General features: G+C 46.0%; 1 protein-coding gene across 1 annotated transcript in view; it reads right to left on the reverse strand.

Annotated features, from left to right (window-relative positions):
• Window positions 1-1,499: 1,499 nt before the first annotated feature.
• tmem196 (transmembrane protein 196) overlaps window positions 1,500-14,212 on the reverse strand; it is a 53,131-nt gene continuing 40,418 nt past the window's right edge. The window contains exon 6 of the mRNA XM_085988437.1: window positions 1,500-1,587. The gene's annotated coding sequence lies outside the window, so the exon portion shown is untranslated. The remainder of the gene's footprint in view (window positions 1,588-14,212) is intronic.

Consider the following 14,212-nt stretch of genomic DNA (forward strand, 5'->3'; position numbering starts at 1 on the left):
GAGGGCCCCTGGAAGAGCCATAGTCATTGTTTTCTGAGGCTGCAGGTCTGGTTGCAGGAGGTGGCAGAGTTCTGTGACCACCTCCTTGGTGAAGTGGAGCCTCCTAATACACTGCTCCTGGCTTAAGTAGAGGCAAGACAAGTGCTCTTGGAAGACTCTGGGGGGGGGAGGGTAAGGCCTCCTATTGAGAGCCCTCCTGGCCCTCCTCCTCCCCCTGTGAGCACCTTCTCCTCTTCTTCACTGCCTTCGCTCCCTCCCAAAGATAGTCGAGCGTGAGCGGGACTGTAAGTAGAGCCCCATAAATGTGAGCAACTGGTGTGAGCAGAAGCCTTTAAATGAGAATGAAGGCGTTCTCCACTTGCACCAACACTCCCTGTCATCTCAGGAACTTGAAACAAGTTTAGAAAGTTGCAAGAGTTGCAGAAATTTACACAGAGCCAGTCAAACTGAGAAACCATATTGGCTGCAAGATGTTGATGCTGATCCCTTTAAATAGCGCTGGTGGAGGCTTAGAGGCTCAGAACCAGTTCTAACGAAAGGTCATCGACCTGAAACGTTAACTCTGTTTCTCTCTCCACAGATGCTGCCTGACCTGCTGAGTATTTCCAGCATTTTCTGTTTTTATTTTACTTTGTAAAACATCATTCTTGGCCTGATTTTGCTATAATCTGAAATCATTTTTCAGTATCGTCTGCATCAAACGCATGAACCAATATGCACCAACGGAAAGAAGCGACCACACAACAGCAAAATGAGCGCACAATTGGAGATAATATGGCATAACAAACCCTTACTCAAATGAATATATGAAAAAATCTTATTAATTCTCCACAAACAAGGCAGGACTAATTTCACATTTTAAGAGAGAGAAAAACAAGTTTAAGAAACCAAACTGTAGGCTGATGGCACGATGTTTATTTACCATGTTATTTGTTATGAAGACATAATAACATTGATAGAAAAATAGTGATTCATAAATTTTAAATATAGAATTAAACAACAAATAGTTGTTTTATTGTCCATCTCTTACTCATTTTGTACATAATTTTAGTGCATTCAACATAGATAGAGTAACTTGGAGATTGTTTTGTTTTAGTATTGTTAGCATTCCATAAAAATTACTTTTGAATATCAATAATCTTTCAAGTTAAGTGCTTTCTTTGAAAGCTAAGGATAATTAGTTCTTGCATGCTTCTTGGAAAGTCTGTTGAGTGATGTTTCTTAAAGTTTTAGTCTTTGATTTCTCACAAAACATTTCTTAACAGAGACACATCTGGCTCTTTTGAATTTCCTAAACATCTTCCTGAAAACTCAGTGCTTAGTATTCCTTAGTAGCTTCCTTGAGAATGCAGGGCCACTCTGCTGGTTCCAGCAACAGGTAGTGGTCAGTGTTCGTCAGATGGTCTTGTAAAAACCTGAACTCCAGACTTTGGTATTAATAATTACAGGATATGTAAAAATATCACATTTGTCATGCAGAATTAAATTGCTGTAAAAGTCTTTATCTGTGAAGTATTCTTTTTATCATGTTGGTCTTCCATTCTGCATAATTTGTGGCATTCCATTGCTTATGTTATCTGGAATGTCCTATACATGAAAATAATAATAAAAAAGTTAGTTTGGTGGTGTTTCTACACAATTAAAATGAAAGGGCTAGAAATTCATTATAGCCCAGGAATGGGCGGTATCTTTAGAAAAGTTTGAGAATTAGCGCCAGGCACTAATGCTTTACACTGTATGCAAAATTCATTCTTACTGCTCAAAGAAATGATTGGGGTGCTAAATCAAGTCCTAAAGGCCTCAGTGGCATTACATTCAAAGGGTGGACCAATATCAGGTGCAGTCTAATCTCAACTCATCTTTGATATAGGCTATTTCCAAAGGGGAGGTTCATTGATGCTGCAGCACCTCATTCTCAGCATTGCTGGCTGTGCAGCTGCTTCAGCAAGAAGAAGCACAACAAGGAGAAGGAGTCAGAGGACTGAAGCAGGTATGCTCATCCAGATCCACCTCAGTCGGGTGGTCAAGGTGATTGAATGCTTCAACAAATGCTACATACCACCATCTGTACCACAAGCTTTACCCACTGCCGAAAGAACTAGACCCCCAGCGCTCACCCACCAACAATCTCTACCTACCAACACTCACACCCACATAACATTCTTTGCATACAATGACAGCTATTCAGCTATGGCAAGCACAAGGGTCATTAGTTATTAGAATGAATGTGATATATGTGATATGTTTATGCATAAATTTATTAATGGAGTTTGCAAATTTTGTGGTCTCTCTTATTTCACCTTTGTGCCCAGGAGGACGCTGTGATATGGCATTACACAGGGATGGTATGATGGGCATGCGGTGAGCAAAAGGGATCTGGGGTTTAAATCATCCTGGTGTGAGGCTGGAGGACTGTTTGGAGGAGGTGGTGATGCAGAGCCATCTAATACACTGCTCCTTGCTTAATTGAAGGTAGGAGAGGTGCTGTCGGAATACCCTTGGAGGGTAAGGCCTCGTGGTGAGAGCCCTGATGTCCCTCCTCATCCCTCTATGCACATGTTCTCGTTTTTCTGGCTGCCTACGCTCCCTCTGCTGTAGATCCTGGAGGGTGAGGTGGCACCAGTACAGCCCCCAGTGTAGCAGTTTGAATCGTTGAACAATAAATGTAGGTACTTTGCACTTGCCAGAACACTGCTGATACAAAAGAACCTTGAAATTACTCATACAAAGTGATCCACTAGCTGAAACTGACAAGAAACCACTGAAACTAACCTGCCCTGACAGCTGCGAGTGATTAATGCGGATGCCTTTAAATAACATCCTTGGAGTCAGTGTCCTGCAGCTGTGCGCCTCCCCTCCCTGTCGCTGTCTGGTTGAGGCGCTAACGTAGGTGGCAAAAATAAATTTTGTAGATTGGCCACCCAGGGAGCATTCACGCTCACTGATGTCACGATCTGCCTGGCATTGAAGTCCCCGGCGGTACCTTGTACCGACGGCGCAACGGGGGGATCAGATTTGCCGTGCGTCGCTGGATTCGCCTTGCCCCGGCGCTAATGCATCTGTGCCCCATTAGTGCCAGCTGTTGGTGCTAATGGAAGGCGCTAACCAACTGAATTTTTCTTCCTATCTTTTTATACTCACAGGATTGGTGAATGTAAAATGTTAATGATATGTGATTGTATTAAACTCAGCTGCAGGAGGGCATGAATTAGGGGCATGTTAGGGGAGTGATATAATGGAGAATGAGGTCAGGAGAGCAGGCAGAGGTTGAGTTATAGTATGAAGAATGGTAGTGTAGTGAGCTAGTAATCCAGAAGCCTGGACTGATGATTCAGTGACGTGAGTTCAAATCCCACCATGACAGCTGGGAATTTAAATTCAATTAAATAAATCTGGAATAAAAAAAGCTAATATCAGTAATGGTAACCATAAAACTATTGGATTGTCGTAAAAACCCATCTGGTTCACTAATGTCCTTTAGGAAAAGAAATCTGCTGTCCTTACCTGGTCTGGCCTATATGTGACTCTAGACCCACAGCAATGTGGTTGAGCCTCAACTGCCCTCTGAAATGGCCTAGCAAGCCACTCTAATGTACACAGCTGCTACGAAAAACCATAAGAATGAAACCGGATGGACCACCTGGCACAGCAACGGCAGACCCAGCCCAGTCGACCCTGCAAAGTCCTCCTCACCAACATCTGGGGAGTTGTGCCAAAATTGGGAGAGCTGTCCCACAGACTAGTCAAGCAACAGCCTGACATAGTCATATCTTTCAGCCAATGTCCCAAACTCATCCATCAACATCTCTGGGTATGTCCTGACCCACCAGGAGTGGTATACAGTCGGGAAGGAGTGGCTCTGGGAGTCCTCAACATTGACTCCGGACCCCATGATGTCTCATGGCTTCAGGTCAAGCATGGGCAAGGAAACCTCCTGCTGATTACCACCTACCGCCCTCCCTCAGCTGATGAATCAGTCCTCCTCCATGTTCAACACCACTTGGAAGAAGCACTGAGAGTAGCAAGGGCACAGAATGTACTCAAGATGGGGAATTTCAATGTCCATCACCAAGGGTGGCTCGGTAGCACCACTATTGACCGAGCTGGCCGAGTCCTGAAGGATATAACTGCCAGTCTGGGCCTGCGACAGGAGTTAGAGAACCAACATGAGAGAAAAATCTACTTGACCTCGTCCTCACCAATCTATCTGTCACAGATGCATCTGTCCATGAGAGTATTGGTGGCAGTGACTACCGCACAGTCATTGTGAAGACGAAGTCCCGTCTTCACACTGAGGACACCCTCCATCGTCTTGTGTGGCACTACCACCATGCTAAATGGCTTAGATTCAGAACAAATCTAGCAGCTCAAAACTGGGCATCCATGAGACACTGTGGGCCATCAGCAGCAGCAGAATTGTATTCCACCACAATCTGAAACCTCATGGCCCGGCATATCCCTGACTCTACCATTACCATCAAGCCAGGGGACCAACCCTGGTTCCATAAGGAGTGTAGCAGAGCATGCCAGGAGCAGCACCAGGTGTACCTAAAAATGAGGTGCCAACCTGGGGAAGCTGCAACACATGCATGCTAAAAAGTGGAAGCAGCATGCTATAGACAGGGCTAAGTGATCCCACAATCAATGGATCAGATCAAAGCTCTGCAGTCCTGTCACATCCAGTCGTGAATGGTGGTGGACCATTAAACAACTAACGGGAGGAGGAGGTTCCATGAATATCCCCATCCTCAATGATGGTGGAGCCCAGCACGTGAGTGCAAAAGACAAGGTTGAAGTGTTTGCAACCATCTTCAGCCAGAAGTGCTGAGTGGATGATCCATATCAGCCTACTCCTGAGGTCCCCACCATCACAGAAGCCAGTCTTCAGCCAATTCAATTCACTCCACGTGATATCATGAAACAGCTGAGTGCACTCGATACGGCAAAGGCTATGGGCCCTGACAACATCCCGCCTATCGTGCTGAAGACTTGTGCTCCAGAACTAGCCGCGCCTCTAGCCAAACTGTTCCAGTACAGCAACTAAAATCCCTCTCATGGGTCAGCCCCACTTCAGAGCTAGCAAGTGGGTTGACAGTATCTTGCTGCACTTCAGGGGGGCCATGAGGACCCGTTTCTGCACTGGAAGTCCTACTCCAGAGGACTTCCATGAAGGTCTGGTTTCTCTGCTCAATAGCTGACCATCGCTCCTCAAGAGATGTCAGTTTATTCTGAACTATGACCATGTTTTCAAGACCCTTAAGGTACTTAAAAAAGAAATTAGGAGAGCGAAGAGGGGGCATGAAAAAATACTGGCGGGCAAAATAAAGGAAAGTCCCAAGGTGTTTTATAAGTATATTAAGGGCAAGAGGATAACCAGGGAAAAAGTAGGGCCCATTAGGGACCAAAATGGCAATCTGTGTGTAGAGCCGGAAGATGTAGGTGAGGTTTTAAATGAATATTTTGCATCTGTGTTCACTATGGAGAAGGACGATGTAGGCACAGAAATCAGGCAGGGGGATTGTGATATACAGTACTTGAACGAATTAGCATTGAGAGGGAGGAGGTACTAGCGGTTTTAGTGGGTTAAAAGTGGATAAATCCCCAGGCCCAGATGAGATGTATCCCAGGCTGCTGTGTGAGGCAAGGGAGGAGATTGCAGGGGCTCTGACACAAATTTTCAGAACCTCTCTGGCCACAGGGGAGGTGCCAGAGGACTGGAGGACAGCTAACATAGTACCGTTATTCAAGAAGGGTAGTAGGGATAAACCAGGGAATTACAGGCCAATGAGCCTAACATCAGTGGTCGGGAAATTATTGGAAAAAATTCTGAGGGACAGAATTATTCTCCACTTGGAGAGGCAAGGATTAATCAAGGAGAGTTAGCATGGCTTTGTCAGGGGGAGATCATGTCTAACCAATTTGACTGAATTTTTTGAGGGGGTGACTAGGTGTGTGGATGAGGGTAGTGCAGTTAATGTAGTCTACATGGACTTCAGTAAGGCTTTTGACAAAGTCCCGCATGGGAGACTGGTCAAGAAGGTAAGAGCCCATGGAATCCAGGGCAATTTGCCACGTTGGATCCAAAATTGGCTTAGTGGCAGGAGGCAGAGGGTGATGGTCGATGGTTGTTTTTGTGACTGGAAGCCTGTGTCCAGTGGTGTACCGCAGGGATTGGTGCTGTATCCCTTGCTGTTTGTAGTGTACATTAATGATTTAGATATGAATGTAGGAGGTATGATCAGTAAGTTCGCAGATGACACGAAAATTGGTGGTGTGATAAATAGCGAGGAGGGAAGCCTTAGGCTACAGGATGATATAGACGGGTTGGTCAGATGGGCAGAATATGGCATTTTTTGAGGATGTAACTGGTAGAATACATAAGGGGGAACCAGTGGATGTGGTGTATTTTGACTTTCAGAAGGCTTTCGATCAGGTCCCGCATAAGAGATTAGCATGTAAAGTTAAAGCACATGGCATTGGGGGTAAGGTACTGACTTGGATAGAGAACTGGTTGGCAGACAGGAAGCAAAGAGTTGGAATAAACGGGTCTTTTTCCGAGTGGCAAACAGTGACTAGTGGGGTACCGCAGGAATCGGTGCTAGGACCCCAGCTATTCACAATATATATTAATGATCTAGACGAGGGAGCTAGATGTAATATCTCCAAGTTTGCAGACGACACAAAGCTGGGTGGGCGTGTGTGCTGTGAGGAGGATGCCGAGAAACTCCAGTATGATTAGGACAGGTTGGGTGATTAGACAGATGCATGGCAGATGCAGTATAATGTGGATAAATGCGAGGTTATCCACTTTGGTGGCAAAAACAGGAAGACAGATTATTATCTGAATGGCAATAGATTGGGAGAAGGGGAAGTGCAACGAGACCTGGGTGTCCTTGTGCACCAGTCGCTGAAGGTAAGCATGCAGGTGCAGCAGGCGGTTAAGAAGGCATATGGTATGTTGGCCTTCATAGCATGAGGATTCGAGTACAGGAGCAAGGATGTCTTGCTGCAGTTGTACAGGGCCTTGGTGAGGCCACACCTTGAGTACTGTGTGCAGTTTTGGTCACCTTATCTGAGGAAGGATGTTCTTGCCATGGAGTGCAGCGAAGATTCACCAGACTGATACCTGGGATGGCAAGAATGACGTATGAGGAAAGATTGGGTCGATTAGGCTTTTATTCGCTGGAGTTTAGAAGAATGAGAGGGGATCTCATTGAAACTTATAAAATTCTAATAGGACTAGACAGACTAGATGCAGGAAGGATGATCCCGATGGCGGGGGAGACCAGAACCAGGGGTCACAGTCTAAAGATAAGGGGTAAGCCATTTACGACAGAGGTGAGGAGGAATTTCTTGACCCAGAGAGTGGTGAACCTGTGGAATTCTCTACCACAAAAGGCAGTTGAGGCCAATTCATTAAATATATTCAAGAAGGAGTTAGATATATTTCTTAAGGCTAAAGGGATATGGGGAGAAAGCAGGGACAGGGTATTTAACTTGGATGATCAACCATGATCTCATTAAATGGCAGAGCAGGCTCAAGAGGCCAAATGGCCTACTCCTGTTCCTATCTTCTATGTTTCTAAATGGAATTTAACCCTGAAAAGTGTGAGTTGATGCATTTTGGGAGGACTAACAAGTCAAGGGAATACACAATGAATGGTAGGACCCTAGGAAGGACAGAGGATCAGAGGGACCTTGGTGTGCATGTACTTAGACCCCTGAAGGCAGCAGGACAGGTAGATAAGGTGGTTAAGAAGGCATATGGGATGCTTGCCTTCATTAGCTGAGGCATAGAATATAAGAGCAGGGAGGTTATGATGGAGCTGTACAAAACGCTAGTTAGGCCACAGCTGGAATACTGTGTGCAGTTCTGGTCGCCACACTATAGGAAGGATGTGAGTGTATTGGAGAGGGTGCAGAGGAGATTCACCAGGATGTTACCTGGGCTGGAGCGTTTCAGCTATGAAGAGAGACTGGACAGGCTGGGGTTGTTTCCCTTAGAGCAGAGAAGGCTGAGGGGGAACCTGATTGAGGTGTACAAATTTATGAGGAGCATAGATAGGGTAGATAGAAAGGAACTTTTCCCCTTAGTGGAGAGGTCAATAACCAGGGGGCATAGTTTCAAGGTAAGGGGCAGGAGGTTTAGAGGGGATTTGAGGAAAAACTTTTTCACCCAGAGGGTGGTTGGAATCTGGAACTCACTGCCTGAAAGGGTGGTAGATGCAGGAACCCTCACAACATTCAAGAAGCATTTAGGTGAGCACTTGAGACGCCATAGCATACAAGGCTATGCACCAAGTGCTGGAAAATGGGATTAGAATAGATAGGGCTTGATGGCCGGCGTAGACGCGATGGGCCAAAGGGCATCTTTCTGTGCTGTATAACTCTATGGGCTAAAAATTCGGTCGGGGCGCCAAGCTCACCTGGGCGCCGGAAGTCCCGCCCCGGAAGGAGCCGGGAGCGCCAGCGGGATATTCAGTTTCAGCGCCCCAAACGGAAGCGGGACGCTGCTCGAGGCGCCGCGCGTCCCTCTTGGGGTGCTGAAACTGAATATCGCAGCGTAACGTGCCACAGTGCCACACGCTGCGGCTCGGCACGCTGCGGCACTGCAGGCCTTCCTCCCCTTCTTAAAGGGGAGGGACCTGCACCAGCGCGATCTCTGATCGCGAGTGCTGGCAAAAGAGCCCGGCACCGAGGAGACGTGCCGGGCTCTTGGGACACAGCCGGCACTGCCCGGGGGATCAGGAGGCCGGGGACGGCAGCACAAGGAGGTGCTGGCAGGCGGCCAGCAAAAAAAATGGCTGCCCCGCACCTCCCCTTTAATTAGCGCCTCTACCGCCACAGGTAGGCCCCCCTGAACCGGCTGCAAATTGCAACCGGCGCTACGGGGGGGGGGGGGGGGGGGGGCGTGACCCAATATCGCGTTCGGGGCGGTAGCGGGGCGCTGCGCACACCGATGATGTCATCGGTGGTGGCGCAGTGCTACAGGCAACGCCGCCATTAGTGCCCCACTAAATTTTGCGGGATGTGTGGCCAGTGGCGCTAAAACCACTAGCTGCCCTCTTTAGGTGCTAACTGGTGGCGCAGCCCACCGAATTTCTAGGCCATATCACACCTGTTTTAGATGGCCACTAGGGGACATCTGAAAATGGCCCGACCGAACTTCGGGTTGGACATTTTCAAGCGTCCTTGGGCAGAAGATGTTGGTCTCTGGACTTGGGCCTCATTGCTCCTGTTTTATGCCCATTAAGCTAGCGCAACAAGATACAATTTCTACCCGATAGTCCTTTGAATGGATGAATAGTGTAACTAAAATGGGAATAAGAAAGAAAAATGAATTATAAAAAGATTACAAAGAAAAACAAAGTGGAAAATTTGAACAGATTTATAGGAACTGGTTAAAGCAAGTTAAGAGATTAAAATGAGACTGCAAAAAATGCCTAAATTAAGCACAATACTGAAACACTTTTTCATTATTATATCTAAAAGTACTTAGACAGAATGTTAGTATTCCAAAAGCTAAAAATAACAATGAAACAGTAAATATAAAACAGTTAGGCCTAGAAAGGCAAGCATTTAGCGCCGGCCGTTAAGGCTGGTTTTGAAGATAAATTAGCGGCCGCCTCGTTTCCGCCTATTTCCAGTGTGGAACGTGGTGGCCACCATATTGGGCAGGTCGGCAGCGCTGCCGTTGCCTGCGCTCGTCACATGTATTTTAATTACCAGGAGCATGACGTCAATCAGCGTGCAATGCTGAATTGACGCATGCTCAGTGATTTTGGACACCGCCGCTCCCCTTACCGCCCCTCTCCAAAGCATGCTTGTGTGTGCAGCCACTGACAGCACGTAGAGCCGGGAGAAAGCGGTGGTGAGCTATAAACCATAGAGTAAACAGCTGAGGAGATAACTGGTAACTGTGGAGAGCTCAGACTATGTAATTGGAGTGAAAACTGCATCAAATCTCCATCCCAACCCCCCGCCAAACCAGTTAAACATTACAGGTGGTAAATACTTTTAAAATAAACTATACTCTACTACAGTTGTAAGAATCTCAGGGAAAAAAATCAAAGCTGCATTTCCTTAAATTTTAAAAATTGGGTTTTCTAGTTTAGGAGCTGATAAAATAATATGCAAAATTTTACAGTCTGTTTTTAAAAGGCCAAGAATTAAGGAAAATTTAACATCATATTCTCACCAAGAGTTCTTCAAAAGTCTGTTGTTGTTAAAAATATAATTGAACTCTCTTCTGCATGATTTACACCAGTAAACTCGTGACCAAGACGTTCATGTTTTTCTTTTTAAAAAATGTATTTCAATTGAATTCTCATGCAACAGTTTAACGACATCTATGCCACAGTCTTTCACTGTTAAATAGGTGACTGCCTGAGACCGCCGCACTGATCCTTTAGTCGCGACCTTCAACCTCCTGCTGATGTTACCACCAGAAAGAGCACGTTACACGGGAGCATCTGCGATCCACTCCGCTCCGCTCATTTAAATCAGCAGTCAGCACCAAAATACCGGTGCTGCCTACGCTCATTTTGCGGGCAGCCGTTAACTTTGGCCTGCGGTGGCACTGCCCATTTTCGGGCTTAATTGTATTTCTAGGCCTTAGAATCTATCAAATGAATATTTGGTGGAAGTCAGCATCATCATCGGCGACCACTCGAATTCGAGTATGGTATGTCCTTCATCAGTCATCTACTTGTGGGTCTTCAGGTGGCTGTGGAGGCCAATCCGAGATCCACAGACTCTACTACAGTGTGGGCATGTAAGACTATTGGTAGTGACTGGAGTATGGCTCTTCTTAAGTTGTTGTCTCTCCTTACGGCACTGGCGTTTATCCTCAGCGGCACGCTGGAGATTCTTTTCATGTAGTGCGGCACCGTTGTGGATGCATTTTCTCCAATTGTCTCTGTCCAGTGCGATTTCCTCCCAGTTATTAATATCGATATGGAACTTTTTAAGGGTTACTTTGATGTTATCTTTGTAACGCTTCTTTTGACCACCAGGAGACCTCTGCCCTTCCTTCAACTGGGAGTACAGAACCTGTTTTGGGAGACGTGAGTCTGACATGCGAATGACATGTCCAATCCATCGGAGTTGATGCTGCATGATGAGCGTAGTGATGCTGTAGATATTGGCCTCTTCAAGTATACTCCAGTTGGTACACTTGTCCTCCCAGCTGACCCTCAAGATTTTGCGTAGAGAGCGTTGGTGGTATTGCTCTAAGGCTTTGAGATGTCTACTGTACGTAGTCCAGGTTTCAGCTCCATATAAAAGGGTGGGAAGGATGATGGCTTTGTATACAAGAATTTTAGTTTGGACTTGGAGGTCATGATTTTCAAAGACTCTCCTCCTCAGTTTAGAAAAGGCTGCACTTGCACAACTCAGGCGGTGATGGATTTCAGAATCAATGTCAGCTTTGGAGGATAAATGCCTACCAAGATATGGAAAGGTGTTGACATTTTCAAGGGTGTTATTATCAATCTTTATAGAGGGAGTATTCACCAAAGAAGGCAACATTACTTTATCATCCCATTTTATTAATACATGCAATTTCCTAGAAAATTTTCAAGTCAGTATGGCAGAAATACTGGGTAAGTTAAAAGAGCTATGGCTAACATATTCCTTGATTCAGATAATGGGGCAGAATTTGCGGTTGGTGTAATAGCGTACTCTCAGAGTATGCCGTCATACCGCCTTTGAAATAAACCGCAAGTTCAGGATTTCCAGAGCATGCGCTAAATCCCGAACTTCCGATCTGTCACGTTCCATCGTGACAGATCATCCGCTAATTGCACACCAACTGCCCAGCAATTATGCATTAAAATTTTACGGCTGGTGCAAACAGGCGCAGGAGCCTGTTGGGACACCATACTTGTAAATTCTACAAATTTGAGCAATACCCTTATTGGTATTGCCAGAAAATAATACTCTGATAGCTTTAGTTTTAGGTGGGTCCACAAGTTGTGCGGCTTTCTTCTCACAATGTAAATACAGAACAATTGTGAGGAAGAGATCTATACTTTCACAGTTGTGGTCATTGTCCCCTGCCAGTTTTTCACAAGCAATTTGTTTTGGCGACAGTAATCCGACAAATGTATTTCTGCTAACTTCTGTACATTACATTACCTCTCTATCGGTATTAAACAGTTTGTAATTTTAGAAAGCATTTCTGATACGGTCCGACTGGATGTGGCTGTGATTGAACACTGCAATGTTAATACCTGTAACCTCAATACCTATAAGAGGGTAGAAACCCATCAAGGAGATCAAAGCCTAAGTCTTAAAATTGATCCAAATACATGTCCAACTTTCATTACACTCAAACTGTCCGTAAATGAATTAAAGAATGCAAGTGTCATAGAATAATGTGGCAGTCCGAGCACACTGGTTCGAAGGTTGTTGTTAAAATGTGATGGTCGTCAATTAATTCTAGTACTGCCAAGCAGAGAACATTGAACTACAGCAAACAGCTACTTGTGGGATGTACTGTCACTAATTTGTACAGTATGCGACCACATAAAACACTAAGTGACAACGATACAGACTGGAGGTTGAATTAAATGAGGTCCCAGTGCCTTTTTAAATGTTTATGTTTGATCCTAATTCCATAGGTAAGTGCTTTTTTATACTGATAGTCTTGCCAGGCAATGATTGCTGTTACACAGACCTCACCATATTGAACTGGAACCTCACTAACCAGGGGTGTAAACCACCTTTGCTGTTATTTGGCAGACTACACTTTTCATTCAGGTTGCTGTTGTACAAGATGAGCTTACTACCTGGAATTCAAAGACCAATTCAAAGAATAGGTAAATCTAGAATGGGGTGAGTGAGAGACTGGGAGTGAATGAGAGACGTTGGGGGGAATTTTTCGGGGGGGGGGTGTCAGCGGGCGTGTTTGGTGGCGGGTTGGGTGGGAAAAAAAATTTTTGACAGCGGGTAGGGAACCTGCTGTCAACCCGCTGCCACGCTAGTTTCCCAGATGTTGGGTCTGTCAGCGCTGAACAGACCTGACACCAAGCGGCGGGGGAGGCAATTTAGGTGATTAAGAGCTTGTTAACAGCCAGTTAAAAACTATTTTGAGCTCACCTTTGAATTTTACAAGGTTGTCCATGGGTCCCACGCTGCTCGGGGATCACATCAGGTAAGCAGGTCGGGAGTTGTGTTACCATGAAATTATCTTTTTACTTGACAGCAGCAAATGTGCCATAAAACCTCCCATCTCACAGCTGTTCACTTTCCAAGGTCAGAAGCTGTTGCTTACTGCAGTTGGAAGACAGATTGAGCTTTATGCAGGTTGCAAGTGTTTGGAGTAAACTCTGTATCCAGCGTCACATCATTGGAACAACCTCTCTCACCATAGATAGATCGCTTCTGTCAACTCAAGTTCACCTGCCATCTATTACATCAGCATGGGTGCCCTTGAAACTATCTCACCTTGGTCCTCAGAATCCCACCACGATCAGCCCAAACACCAGCAGCACCAGGCACACCAGCAGCACCAACAACAACGCCAACCTTCTCTGCATCAAGTGATGCTGCACAGGACACAGGGCATCAGCACCTGAGCACATTGCTGGCCGGGAGGCCAGGGATGGCCTCACCGTGGCCAGATTTACATCACTTGATGCTGTAAACCCTGGCTGCCACATGATACGCCAGGTTAGCACCACCCCACACCAACACCATAAAGCATCCCTACAATGCCCAAGCCATTCCTTTCACACACATCGCCATTGCGGGGGCTACCGTTATGTCTCACCATTCACTGCAACTCACGAAGCCACTTCCAAAGGTGCACACAAATCTGTCCAAGAACACAAAGGGCTGGATTTTGATACTGGGGCGGGCTGGGGTCGTGTAATCCGCATTTCATGTTAGCCACCCGATTCTAAATTGATGTGGGAAAATTATGCCATTTTAACTTAATTGGCCAATTGAATTCCAATGTGTGGGATCCCATGGCCAATGAGTTTTCCAGTCTGAAAGTCGCCTCCGATGACGTCATCATTGCTGCTGCATTTAAGGTCTGCAACAAGCCTTGCTTCTTCAGCAGACCGCCAAGCTTTTGCCCTTGCATGTTAGAGGCACCTGCAGGAAGAATGGCCAGCCAGAGACCCAGGTCTGCACCCCGCTTTGATGATGTTGCCCTGCAGGCTTTAGTAGAGGGAGCAAGAGCAAATAAAGAGGTGCTCTTCCC

Source organism: Somniosus microcephalus, chromosome 5 (assembly GCF_052327205.1).
Source record: "Somniosus microcephalus isolate GS21.2 chromosome 5, FLI_Smic_1.0, whole genome shotgun sequence".
Lineage (NCBI taxonomy): Eukaryota > Metazoa > Chordata > Chondrichthyes > Squaliformes > Somniosidae > Somniosus > Somniosus microcephalus.